Genomic DNA, 14830 nt, shown 5'->3' with positions numbered 1-14830 from the left:
AAACAGGCCAGTTTCAAGTGCAAGAGGGGCAGTTGGGATATCGGGTCTGCAAGCCTCTCTCTCCTAAAACATCCCCCAGCAGGGTTCTCCCCCCCACCAGAATTTTTGACCTGCCTTCAATAAGACTTGCCTGTCTCACTTAGTCCTTTAGTCAGCAAATTTATCTGCTAATTGCTACACACCACCACATGTGGCTTGCCTCTGCAATTGCAGTTGGCTTTTATTGGGGCGTCAGTGTCTTGATAAAGGCTGGGCACGGCACCAAGTTGGGGAGGGGGCTGTGCAGCGCTCGCTGATCGCCCTCCCCCTCTTTATAAGGAGCTGCTCTCCCCCCAGCCCCGAGATCAGAGAGAACAGTGCAGTGATTTCTAGCAACATGTCACACACGTCATTGTGTGCGATCGGGAGGAATAAAGAGAGCGGGAGAGGCAGCGTGACGCGGGAGAGATCCAGGCTCCTTGGCAGATCTAGTGATGATCAAAGCTTGTTTTGCGGGGAGGGGGGGATTAGCGTGGTCCATTGTTTCCAAGCCGAGGAATCCAATAGTCGTGGGTCATAAGGCCACCCCCCACCCCCTTTCCACTCAATGAAAAAGCCTAGGAGGTGCAATTTCCAGGCTCGATCGTGTGCCTGAGGATCTATTCCCCTCCCCCCAATTTCAAGGCTAGATCCTGTGACTGATGATCTATTCCCACAACCCCCAATTTCCAGGCTCGATCGTGTGGCTGATGATCTATTCCCCTCCCCCCAATTTCAAGGCTAGATCCTGTGGCTGATGATCTATTCCCCCACCCCCCAATTTCCAGGCTCGATCGTGTGCCTGAGGATCTATTCCCCTCCTCTCAATTTCAAGGCTAGATCCTGTGGATGATGATCTATTCCCCCGCCCCCCAATTTCAAGGCTAGATCGTGTGGGAGATGATCTATTCCCCCTCCCCCCGAATCATTCCCTCCGTAGCAGAAGGAAAAAAAAGCACATTTCTGGAGCGTCAGCCCTGATTCATTGTTACGGTCACCGCGGGAGGGATGTGCGGAGCGATCACTCAGCGTTAAACATGACCCACGATCCAGCTGCGAGAGCTGAAACAAGCAACAAGTCTGCTGATTCAGGTCTCAGGTCATCGCTTTCCCTGCGACCTCTAGTGTTCACAGCGCATTCTGCACCCCGGCGGGTCTGCAAACGAATGCCATTTTCCATGTCATTTGTATGCACAAGCGCATTCAACAGATTGCGCACAGAAATGACTGACTGAACTGAAACGAGCTTTTCTCTTACTGGTGTAGTCAACATCATGTTCCTTCTTCAAGAGCTGTGGAGCTGGTTTGTTTATTTAATGCAGTAACTGGCACTAGGACCTGCCAGGGTGACCAGGCGTCCTCTTTTTTTCCAGGACATGTCCTCTTTTTTAGTCTCATGTCCTGGAAAAGAACTTCAGTGACCTCCTTTTTCCTGAGAACAGGCAGCACATAGCCTTCTTGAAAGTAATAAATTATATGTTATATAGTTTTAAATTTAATAACAAGTAATAGTGTTTAAATTAACCACGTGAAATAACAACAACAACAACAACCTGGCACTTAACCACTACTCAGGCAACAACTGTGTTGATATGTTTTTTCTAGCTAGACTCCAGGACCTTTCACATGATATTACAAGAGAGTTGGTAGGGGAAAAAAGTGCCACTATTTCAGTCTGGTTCTGTGCATATTTACTTGGAAGTAAGTTCTACTGAATTCAATACTACTTTCTCCCAAGTACATATGTACTGTACATATAATTGCAGATGTGAGAAGTGCTATTATCTGTTGGGTCCATTCAAATCTTAAAGCTAGAGCACAGAAGTCACACTTAGGGCCCAGTCCTGGGCAACCTTCCAGTGCTGATGCAGCCACAATGCAGCCCTGAACAAACATTCCCTTACCTTGAGGAGGCCTCTGTGACTGCCCTCCCACTGCAATGCACATGCCCATTGGCATGACTGCATCAGCAATGGAAAGGATAGGATAGGCCCCCAAAGTTCATTTTCTCAACCTTTTCTAGAGAAATACAGTCAGTTCTCACTTTCCGTTAGGTTTAGGTTCCTGGAAAACCTAGTGCAGTGGTTCTTAAACTGGTGGGTCATGACCCATCAGTTTGTGCAAAGGTTCCCACATTGCTTCAGGGGTGGGGGGAAAAGGAGAGGCAGCAACATGATCCCCAGGATTTTCTTTGCTAAGGAGGGTGAGGGGGGTGCTTTCCACTTACTTTTAAGTAGATAGGGCTGCAGAAGGTGCAGGGAGCCCTGTGCAGCCCTCTGCAAGGCTACCTGAAGCTTAGAATGTTCAAATGAAGCAATCGCAAAGCACTTCCTGTTATCAGGAACAGGATCTCTCTCTTTGAAGATTCCAAGCCTCAGGGAGCCCTGCAGAGGGCTACTTGGTACTCTGTGCACCTCCTGCAGCCTCTAACAGCTCTACCTGCTTACAAGTAAGTGGAAAGCACCCCCTAGCCCCCCCCCTTAGCGACGCAATCCTGGGGGTAGCATTGATGCCCTAATCCCTCCCCTGCAAAGACTTACTGAGGGAATAAAGCTCCCTCATAGTTTGAGAACCACTGACCTCAACCACTGAATCAGTGGATACCCAATCATTGAGCCTAAGGGGAAAATGGGGTTAGGTTCCAGGGGACTTTTCACAATACACTCTATGAACCTGAATCTTAACTTGAAGTCTATGGGGCTGCGTGACAGTGAGTGTTCATCTGTATTTACATCTGATGCTTCCTCTTCTGTGCTGGCTATCCTTCAACTCGTTGAAGCTTGCTGGACCAAGAATGAGGCCTCAGAAATCAGCAGTGGGGAGGGAGTTGCTTCACCTGTCCTCCTCCTTCAGCTGTCTTTTGGCTCCTTCCCTTGGCTTGCTCCAGCCCCAAAGAAGCCCTCGTGTAGCCTTCCAAAGACCTCTCATCAGGGCCTAGGAGAGGGGGGTAAAGGGGGTAATCTGTACCCAGGCCCAGGTCAAAACGGCAGCCCAGAAGCCAGAGGCGGGGGCCCAGAAATTTCCTGGGATCTTCCGTTTTCCAATCTCACCCAGACACACTGCCCACATGGGATACTGGGGGCATTACCATGGGCACATGGCGGTGACTATTGCCCCAAGCCATACACACCATGCCAAGGAACATTCCTTAACAGTGTCGCATCTGAGAGGAAGCTGGCCTGCTACAGTAGATCTGCTTACCATGAAGGAGTATAGAGGAGCTCAGGGACACAGCTGCGGGACTGCAGCTGCTGCAGAAGTATTTTTGGGTGCAAACAGGACACTTTCCACTCCAGTGTGAGGCTAAATACTAATCTCCTTCAATGATTTTCTATATTTGAAAGATTTTAGAGAGATTTAGGAGTGTGTTTGGTTTTCTGTATTACTGTATCTAGCGGCCAACGCTGGTCCCATCTGTGCAGGGGCCGAAGAGCTGGCTGCTATCTTAGTGCAGATATCATGTCTTGAGTTTCCAGGGAGGGGTGAAAACATCCTATTTCCATGTGTTGATAGCAATTTGTTGCATGAGCCAAACTTCAGCTTACAATGTGTTGTGGGCAATTTGATAGCCCCATCAGTAAGTGACTCACCGAGGCCCAAGAGTCTCTCCATTTATATAGAATGGACGCATTTCCTTGTGGCACATTTCCTGCTGAGTTTATTATGCCACAATCATTTCATCCTTGGTCTTATTGACCTTGGCAGATTTATTGGGATTGTATTTTCACACACTGATAAAACTCTTTGAACAATTTGTACACCACAATGGGGCATAAAATCATGCTTTAGTCCATCAGCAGTTCCGGTTCTCCATCAGCCATTAGTTCCTCAGTTCATCAATCCAGTCTCTCTGCTTCCTCAAGCTTTCCTCCTACTACTACCCACAAACCCTTCCTGCATTGGGTGCTCCTTATATCCCTAGAGACTTCATTGCCTCTAGTAAGTTTCCATTGACTATCATTGTTAAAAGAATATGCATAATAGCTTGTTAAAAGTACAGGTCTGTAACATGTCCCCAAATGCAGTCACATGCCATGGTGGCATCAAGATATTGATGGCATGGTGGCATCAAAATACTGAAATGAATGGGGACCCACCTGAAATTGGCTCGCAACCCACCTAGTGGGCCCCAACCCACAATTTGAGAAACACTGCTCTAATGGCTGCAGCTGTACAGCACACCTCTGCAATATGGGGATAATACAATTTACGCTACAGAGTTTTGTAAACATTACAAAATAATACATGTGAAGCACTCTGGACATGAGGAACACAAAATATTATTATTGCTAATCCCACTTTCTACTTCCCCATCCACATTCTTAATCCCACTTTCCCATCCAGCATCAGGACAAGCAAAGGGCAAAGCTGAGCCTGCTTTTCCAAGTGGGATGGGAAATTAGAAACTGCCTTTTAGACATTCACATGTATAGCATTTAAACATGCTAGAGATGAAGTAATATACTCTTATGTGAACCGCTGCACAATTGGCCAGCATCTTGTGAGCGACAGACACACTTCAAATGCAACTTCATGTGGACAACAAACCAAAAACTAGCAGTTTAAATAGTGCAGGCCAGTGGTTCTCGCACATTTAGCATCGGGACCCACATTTAAGAATAAGAACCTGTCAGGTTCCACCGGAAGTGATGTCATGACCAGAAGTGACATCATCAAGCAGGAAAATTTTTAACAATCCTAGGCTGCAATCCTACCCACACTTACCCAGGAATAAGTCCCATTTACTATCATTGTTAGAAGAATATACATGGTAGCTTGTTAAAAATACAGGCTTTTTCCCCAAATGCACTGTAACATTTCCCCAAATGCAGTCACATACCATGGTAGCATCGAGACTAATATATTAAAAATCAAATGTTGAAATGAATGGGGACCCACTTGAAATTGGCTCACAACCCACCTAGTGGGTTGAGACAGTTTGAGACACACAGTTTGAAACACACTGGTGCAGATAATTCTGCCAGCCATTCTGTTTACTAATGACATGCCTGGAGGGAGCCTGAGATCCAGAATGAAGTTCTTTGGTCTTGGTTCCCTCCTGTGTTGTCATTTTTAAAGGGACGTATGCATTTTCCAGATGTCAGTGATTTTCAAGGTAATCTTGAATACATAAAATTTTAGATTCAGGCACAGACTCCACAACATAACCATCATGCAAGATGTGAGTTGACTGTACTCTGTGATAATTTATTTATGAATTTAAAATATTTCATTGTGCTCTGCAATATAGACAAGGTGAGAATTCTAATACCTTTAAGACATAAATCTGGCATCCACCATTGCCAAACGTGTACTTTAGTGGAAGTTACACAAAATTATTTTAAATATTGTCAAAGATCAAGATGCGTTTGTGGAAGGGGTTTGTGCAACCTGTGAAAAGTTTGGTGAAACAAGAGGTGAAAAGTGGTGTGCCCCAAGGATCTGTCCTGGGACCAGTGCTCTTCAACCTTTTCATAAATGACCTGGAGTCAGGGTTGAGCAGTGAGGTGGCTAAGTTTGCAGATGACACCAAACTTTTCTGAGTTGTGAAGACCAGAAGCGATTGTGAGGAGCTCCAGAAGGATCTCTCCAAACTGGCAGAATGGGCAGCAAAATGGCAGATGCGTTTCAATGTAAGTAAGTGTAAAGTCATGCACATTGGGGCAAAAAATCAAAACTTCACATATAGGCTAATGGGTTCAGAGTTGTCTGAGACAGATCAGGGGAGAGATCTTGGGGTGGACAGCTCGATGAATGTGTCGACCCAATGTGCTGCGTTAGTGAAGAAGGCCAATTCTATGCTTGGGATCATTAGAAAAGGTATTGAGAGCAAAACAGCTAATATTATAATGCTGTTGTACAAATCTATGGTAAGGCCACACCTGGAGTATTGCATCCAGTTCTGGTCGCCACATCTCAAAAAGGACATAGTGAAAATGGAAAAGGTGCAAAAGAGAGTGACTAAGATGATTACTGGGCTGGGGCACCTTCCTTATGAGGAAAGGTTATGGCGTTTGGGCCTCTTCAGCCTAGAAAAGAGGCGCCTGAGGGGGGACATGATTGAGACATACAAAATTATGCATGGGAAGGATAGAGTGGATAGAGAGATGCTCTTTACACTCTCACATAACACCAGAACCAAGGGACATCCACTAAAATTGAGTGTTGGAAGAGTTAGGACAGACAAAAGAAAATATTTCTTTACTCAGCGTGTAGTTAGTCTGTGGAACTCATTGCCACAGGATTTGGTGATGGCATCTGGCCTAGATGCCTTTAAAAGGGGATTGGACAAATTTCTGGAGGAAAAATCCGTTATGGGTTACAAGCCATGATGTGTATGTGCAACCTCCTGATTTTAGAAATGGGCTATGGAATGCCAATGCAAGGGAGGGCACCAGGATGAGGTCTATCTGGTGTGCTCCCTGGGGCATTTGGTAGGCCACTGTGAGATACAGGAAGCTGAACTAGATGGGCCTATGGCCTGATCCAGTGGGGCTGTTCTTATGTTCTAAGGGGCTGGACAGAAGCTGGAACAGGAGAAACCACGTGGATGGCCTGTCCGCAGCAACAGCGTAAATAAAGTAACTATATTCATCCTATGTCAGGATGCCTATAATATTTAAAATTGTATCTACTGTATGTGTTGTACTGTACTTTAGTAGTATACTTGCTTTAGCGAAAACAATACATGGGCAGCCCAATCTTAATCTGTGCCGGTGGCATGAACGGGACTTGTGTCGGCTTAACTCCACCTCAGGATTCTGTATCTCAGCATTCTGTTACATCCTATTGTGACTAAGAAACAGAACTCAGGATGGGGCTGGACAGATAAGGACTGTCAAGTGCAGGGGTCACCAATGGAAGCTTCCCTCTCATGGCTCATAGGAGCTTCAGGGGCACAATTTTCATTGAAACTATGTCACAGTGGGAAAGGATTAAATGCTCCTTCCCCAAGTGCTGCGGGCACAATCCTGATCATCTCCCACCATCCCATCTGCTTCAAAACACACACACACACACACACACACACACACACACACACGCACAGCACTTAATATAATAGGTAGTTTGGTCAGAAGTGGCTGGGATCCTACTGATAGTGAGTGAAAGTGAGTGTCTCTGTATAGACTACACAGAGATGTACTGCATATTCCCCGGGAAATTCTTGTACTATAACCACCCCACCACCACACACACATCTATGTTATAATGATAGGAATTTTGTGAATGTATATGTATTTATGGTGTGACTCTATCAACATAAAGTACCCAAGCAACATTTTCCCCCTAAATGGGGAAAAACAAACACACAACAACACAGGAATTTAAATTCCAGTTTAATCATAAGCTGGATGTTATCCTGGAGGCACTGGCTATGTTTCTGTGTGTGAATATTTGTTGGCTTTTTCTGGCCAAAAGAAATTTGCACCATGTTGTAATGTTTCTTTGCTTTCCTTTTCAGCATTCCAAGGTTTTTACTTAAGCTTCCAATAAAAAGCTATTTTCAGAGGAGAAAGGGGGAAAAAAGCTGCAGTTTAACAAGTCAATAAGGCAAAGTAAAACCATAAAACACAGCAATGACAACAAGAGAAAAGTAGTAGATTACGTAAGGGAAATTAGATATAGTCAGGACACAGCAGTGGTTGCACTAAGTACACATGAACCAAATCCGGGCTATTTTTAAAGTCAAAAGTTTATCCTGAACATATGAAGCTGTTTTATACTAAGTCAGACCATTGGCCCATTGAGATCAATATTGTCTGCACACCAGTTGGCTCTCCAGGGTATCAGGCAAGTGTTATTCCCTAGCACTACCTGGAGATGTAAGGAACTGAACCTTCTCATGTAAAGCATGAACTCTACCACTGAACTACAGTCCCTCCCCACCCTGCCCCAAGCACTGAAAGCGTCAGTTTATTAAGTCATGTTATTTACATGACTTAGAATGAAAAACATGTGTAGTTAATAATAAAGAAAGAAAACAAAAACAACCTAGGAGGCAGGAAGCCATTTAAACTGAAGTCTTCCACATTCATTTTTTTTAAACAAGTGAACTGAATCAGAATCCGGAACCAAAATCCAGAAATAAACACTGGATGTTTGCACTGCACTCATCAGGGTCAAAGAAACCAAAGAATAAGTGCACATCATCAACTCTTCACGCACGATCTGCTGCTGGGGGTTGCACAAGAAAGATGCGCTGTTTGCACAACATGCCATACACATTCATGACAATTTCTAGTTGCAAAAGGATGCTCTGTCTCAAGAAGGACCATTACCCTTGCCCTTCTTATTGAGGCTTCAACTAAGCAATACGCAATTTTAAGGGCCCAATCCTATGGGTCAGTTGCACTGCCAGAACTCGTATTTTGGCTGTGCATCATGCTCTATGGCTACCATGAAAGATCACACACCACAGACTGCAGTTGGGCCACCATGCAAGTGAACCCAGGAAAGCCCCAATGCTGCTAAGTTAGTACAGCGGGTGGGGGGGAGCAGGGCCATAGCTAGGGGGGCCAGGGGGGTTTTGCCCCCCCAAGCCAGCGGTTTGCCCCCCCTGGCATTTTTCCCATACTTGTCATGTAAATGTGGTTGAATGCCCTCCAATTTAGCTCCTGTTCCTTGAGAGCTCAGCCCCTCCCTGCAGGCAGCCTCCTCCAATCAGTTCAGGCTGCTGATGCTTCGTAACTCACCTTAGGGGCCAATCATATCAACCTGCTGATAGTCCAGGACACCAGAGAGGCAGGCATGGAAAAGCCTGGAGGGAATGTGCTCAGTGCCTTCAATCACCTTCTGAGTGGCTGTGCAGGCACTTTGCAGGACCCTGGAGGCTGCTGCTGAGTGTCTCTGGCATCATTTGGGCGTGAGCAGGGAAGAGATTTTGGATGGGCCATTTCTGCTGTTTGGGTCTGGTAGGGCCTTTCTTTTTTGGGGGGAAGAGAAAAGCATGGCTCTGGCATCTGAGATTTTGGATGGACCATTTTGCTGTTTGGATCCGGTAGGGCCTTTCTCTTGGGGGGGGGGAAAGAGAAAAGCATGGCTCTGGCATCTGAGATTTTGGATGGACCATTTCTGCTGTTTGGGTCCGGTAGGGCCTTTCTTTTTGGGAGGGGGGAGAGGAAAGCAAGGGTCTGACCTCTAAGATTTTGAATCTTTCCTAGAAATCTCAGAGTTTTTTTTATGGGTTTTGAAATTCAAAGTTAGTGTAAATTGGAATAATATAGATCTAGGCTCTAAACTCCATGCCTGATATATGGTGTGGCCCTCCTGTGTATATGTTGGGTGACCACTGAATACTTGACTTCTTTACTCCTGAAAACTGTTATATTTTCATTAAAAGTGTGATTTTTTTGCAATGGTTTGTTGACAGGTGTGAATTTGTGAATATACACCACCAAATAAACAGACATTTACTCTGAAGAACCTGAGTGCAAAAGAATTAGTGTTGAAATCTTCCAACATGGACCATTTTGTTGTCAGAACAAACCGAGCTTAATACTCATGTAATCAAGAAACTTTGGAAACAACAGGTGGAGATAGAGCTATCATTGCTTCTGCTAGCGCCAGTAAGGCAATTAATGATAAGACTCCTGATGATTTAGCACGAGTAGGAGAGTTTATTAAACAAATTAAACTTGGTAAATATCCAAAGATGGCAGATCATTCAGATCAGAGTGGTTTCAACATTTTAAGTGCTTGGAATATTCTTCAAAACTAGATGCTGCATTTTGCTATCCGTGTCACCAATTTGTTCCATTTACTAAAGAGCAAGCTTACATAGAAAAGGGATTTAGCAATTGGAAGACTGCAATGGATAAAACTAAATCAGGAATTTTCAAGCATGCTTCATCTGAGGCCCACGTGCAGGTTAGTGTGGTCTGAAAGAAACCAGATTAAAACACATCTATTTCAACTATAATTAATGACAATGTGCTTGAAAAACATAGGTATTACATTTCAAGCATTGTTGAAATCATTCAGTTTCTTGTAGCTAATGAGCTTCCAATGAGGGGAATATACAACATTGAAGAAAATGTGGAGGAAAGTTTATTTAAAAACCTTTTCAAACATACCCTCAAAAAGGACCCCAAACTAGCTGAATCTTATAAAATTATTCCAAAGAATGCCACTTACCAATCCCCAGAAATTCAAAATGAAATAGTTAAAGTAATGACTGATCTCATTCAAGAGGAAGTTTCCAATGACATAAAGAATGCAGATGTCCCATTTTTATCTGTCTTGGAGGATGGAACAAAGGACAAAAATTGAAGAGAAAATATAGCAATTGCTACTAGATGGTGAAATTTATGAATCCATGCTATCCATAGAGACAACAACTGCTTTGGATGCTGAGACTTTTACAAACACAACTTTAGATGCGTTCCGAAGGTATGGTTTAAATCCTAACAATCTGTTGAGCCAATGTTACGATGCAGCATCAGTTATAAGTGGCAAGAAAGGTGGTGTCAAGGCATTAATAAAAAAAACTGAAGAAAGAAATTCCATACGTCCATTGTTTTAACCACATGCTGCATTTAGTTGTAGTTAAAGCAGCTGAAATTGTGCCAATGGTGAGGGAATTTTTTGGACAATGTGTGTAATTCTACAACTTTTTGTCCCATGGGGTAGTAACTGCTGAGTATGAAGGCAAAGCTCTTTCTCGTCTGCTGGAACAGAGATGGTCAGGACATCTTCAGGTGTGTAGGACAATTTTTGAAGAATACAAACATATCAGAAACTCTTGAACTAATATCAATAAATAATGGAAAAAGACTTGCTGGGGAAGATGTGGTTCTTAGCACTGGTCTCCATCTTATAATGCAAAAGCAAAAGTTTAGATTTTGTCTAGTGGTAATGAAAAATATTTTGGAAATTCTTTCTCCAATAGATAAGGGACTCCAAAGTCATGACATTTCCTTGGAGCAGGCCTATAACTTAATTCAAGCTATGGAAAGTTCACTAGAAGACTTAAGAAACAGTCTTAAGAAACTTTGAAATCAATTCTGCAGGAAACATCAAAACTGGCTGAAGAGGAAGAAGTAAAAATGCCAAGGAAAAGGAAAATAAATTACTTACTTGATGATTATGTGGTATCTGAAACAACAGGTAACAGAGCATCATGTAGTGATACCCACAGTAAGCATGCTTCTGACTTTTTTGAAATTCTGGATGTAGTGCTAGCCGAAATAAAAAGAAGATTCCACGAAATGAAGAGATTCTTCAGGCAATAGTTGCAGCAGAAAATTTAGATGATGAAAATGGTAGGCTTAATTATCTAAAAAATTTCAATATTACCATTCCAAGTAAAGAAGAAATGAAAGTAGTAAAACATTTCCTTGAGAAGAACAAAATTGAAAAGCAAAATTTCTTCAGTGAAATATACAGACACCGGAGTGCTTTAGAAGATTGTTACAGTATGTTAACGGCAGTAAGAACTTTTGCATGTAGCACAGCAGTTTGTGAATCGACCTTCTCAGTGCTTACACAAATTAACAGATCTCAAAGACTATCAGTGTCTCACTCAAGAATGGCTAATTTAGTATACCTAGCTTTTGAGCTAAAGAAAACCAAGAATTTACGTGTGGAAAAGGTTCTAAGAAGATTCAATTCTCAGAAAGATAGGAGAATTCAGCTCTACTAGGTAGTTTCAAATCTTCTGTACCTTGCTTTTTAAAAGTAATGAATAATGTAAAAAACTAATGTTCCATGGCGTTGCTATATTTTACTTCAATATCTTTCCTCTTGCTTTTAGGTAAATTTACTTTTGTCATCAGCAAATGAAAGGCTTTCAATACGAGTAAATACTATCTGTATCATAGTGAGATGTTTTACTTTTGCAGTGTTGCAAGTCTGTGTATTGCACTGGTGTCCAAAATGAAAGGACAAGTTGCATGTTATTTCTGTGTAGACAAATAGATTTTACATTGCATACAGAGATGCATTTATTCTATGCAGATCATTGTTAGATTGCTTTACAGATAATGAATGCATCTTTAACAAAAAACAACCCAAAATATTTCCTCCTAATGAAATTTGGGTTAGTTATGGGTCTTTGATGTTTCTCCATACTTATCCTTCATTTTGCACACCAGTATAGATACCTAATTGCCCCCCCCCCTGCAAAAATGGTTGGCCCCCTCTAGAATCCTGGCTATGGGCCTGGAGGGGAGCAGGGGTAGGTGTTGAGGCCAGAAAGGGGATGGTATTGGTGACAGTGCTGCTGCCAATATCGTATCCCCCTTCCTAGCCTTGATCTGCCTTTCCTGGACGCAAGTCAAAGTAGTCCCATTTGGGCAGCAGAGGCTTACTCCCAGAGGCTCACAAATGTTCCCTTACCCAGAGAAGACCTCTAGGACTGCCCTCCCTGCAGGATGTAGAACATGCTCCAGTGGCATGGCTGTATTGGCAGGGAGGCTTAGATAGGACTGGGCTGTTTGTCTTTTTAGAAGCAAAAGAGAACTAGCAGAATCAGATCCTTGGTAACACAATGACCCGCTCTAGGGAGTGAGAATGAAGATGCTGGTTCATGGTATTGTCTCACTCTCAAGTGGTCCTGCTGGAAAATTTGTTCCTGACCATTATGCCATTAGTATGGCACAATCCAATACAGAGTGTAGTGCATAGATTTCAATTGACCAGGGGTGTCCAAACTTTTTGGCAGGAGGGCTACATAATCTCTCAGACATTATGTCGGGGGCCAGGAAAAAAAGAAATGAATTTACTTTTAAAATTTGAATAAATTTACATAAATGAACATATTAGAGATGGAACTTACATGAATGAATGAAGGTCTTGTGGTAGCTCAAGGCCTATAAAAGGCCTTGCACAAAGCAAGGCTGGCCTTTCCTTTGCTGCCAACGCTGCATTACAGATGTGAAACAGCAAGCAGTGGAGTTAGCCCTTGCCCACACCTCACATGAGAGGTCAAACAGTCGCCCTTACACTGAGAGCCCAGTGTCAGCTCCAGCAAGTCTCTGGAGGGCCAGACACTCATTGGAGACTGGCTCGCCATGGACCCGATTGGGAGTCCCCAAGGGCTGCAAGTGGCCCCAAGCTGGGGTTTGGGTACCCCTGCAGTAGACGGAGTATACCTAAATCTGAGGTGGATTGTGCCCAGAAACCACATGTTTAATTACTGACCCCAGTATGGATGGAACTAGTTAGCCATGCTTAAGTTCTACTTGAAACCAGTGGGACTTTAGATATGTGGTTTTTTTTTATATGCAGTTTGCTTGCTTATTTAGTATTTAAATACTACTACTAAGAAATAATATTTAAAAAGCTTTTCTAACAAAAGGCCATCAGAGTGACCATGGAATTCACTGAGAATTGTAACTATTTCTGGATTCTGTGAGATATGTGAGATTCATCTTGGATAAAAACTATTTTTTTATCCCCAGATAACAGAGGAGGTTGGATAACCCAAAATAAAATTCATGTAGTTTCCATCTGACCAGCTATTAACTAAAGTATACACTCTGGCTGTTGTTAATCTGGGTTGATTATTTTTTGTTCCAGGGAGACTCATTACGGGCAAAAACAAGTGACATCACATTCACAACTCATAAAAATCAAGTCCCCAAATTACTTAGGAGACTGATGAAGGGGGGAAAAAAATCAAGTGGGATTTGGAGTGGTATCAAATAATGCCCTGTCATGTCTTATTAGTACAGCTGATGGTAATAGAAGGAACCGCATTATCTTCTCAAATGTCATCCCTGTATATTGAATTAATTCGAAACCAACATTATTTTTTGTTCATGTAACCTGAAAAGAAATGTGATTAAGCAGCCGTTCAGGAAGGATGATATTCAATCAGGTATGATTTGTATACAGGCTCAGGGTGCAGTTTGCTAGTTATGTAAAATTATGCCCTGTTATGTTTGATATGAGTGTGTACACCTGAGAATGAAGCAGAACAACTGAGGACACGGAATGTTTTTTTTACTGTCAGCGTCAAGAGCCAAATTGTCATTTCAAAGCAAAGCTACCACTGCTGTAGCCAATAAGCTATCTGTCTAGGCTGCCTACGAGAAACGTGGAAAAAATGTTAAACTTCCCCTCCTGAAAAAAGGTGGTTTTTTATTTTTTTTTTTAACATCACTAAAAAGAATCATTTTATGGAAACAACAAGAAGCAGCCCAAAGTTTTTATTCATTGCACACAGAGAGGAAGCATGCCTGTTAGCAGCTTTCCAAAGGTCATTCTGTTTTCCAAATAATGTACAGGAAATAAGAAGTGCGGCCTATTTCACATTTATCTCATGTCAAATAATTTACCTCAAACTGTTTTTAGTAAAAATATAAATGCTCGGGGAGGAAGGAGGGAGAGGCCTGTGTCCAGACAGCTTGAAGCAGTAAATATCATTTTCAGAATGCCATTCTGTGTGTGCTTAAGGCAGCAATGAACGCAAGTCACATACTCTTGGTTCACAATATTTAAAATACGATTTTAGTAAAGGTGGTTGTTGCGTGGGGTCCTTTCCTCCTCAAATGGACAAACATTTAGTTTTTAGAAATAAAATGTACTGAGAATTCCAATTTAATGGATAAACTTTAAAAATCTGGACACTGAAATGTTTACTTATGAATCAGATTTTGAATTTGAATTCAAATTCTTTTTCCTTGAGAATGGAAATTTTAATCTGGTATTAAGTCAGGCCACTGGTTTCAGTGGCGTCACTACGATTCGCGTCACCCAGTGTGGGAGGCCTGTGCTTCAACCTGTGTAGTGGGTGGGGCAATGCCCCAGGTGGGCGTGGTGATGTACCATCGCCCCACCCCCACCAGTTTTTTGGCTGTACCTATTGTTA

The sequence above is a fragment of the Tiliqua scincoides genome, chromosome 3 (genome assembly GCF_035046505.1).
Source record: "Tiliqua scincoides isolate rTilSci1 chromosome 3, rTilSci1.hap2, whole genome shotgun sequence".
In the NCBI taxonomy this organism is placed as follows: Eukaryota; Metazoa; Chordata; class Lepidosauria; order Squamata; family Scincidae; genus Tiliqua; species Tiliqua scincoides.
This window is presented reverse-complemented; position numbering follows the sequence as displayed.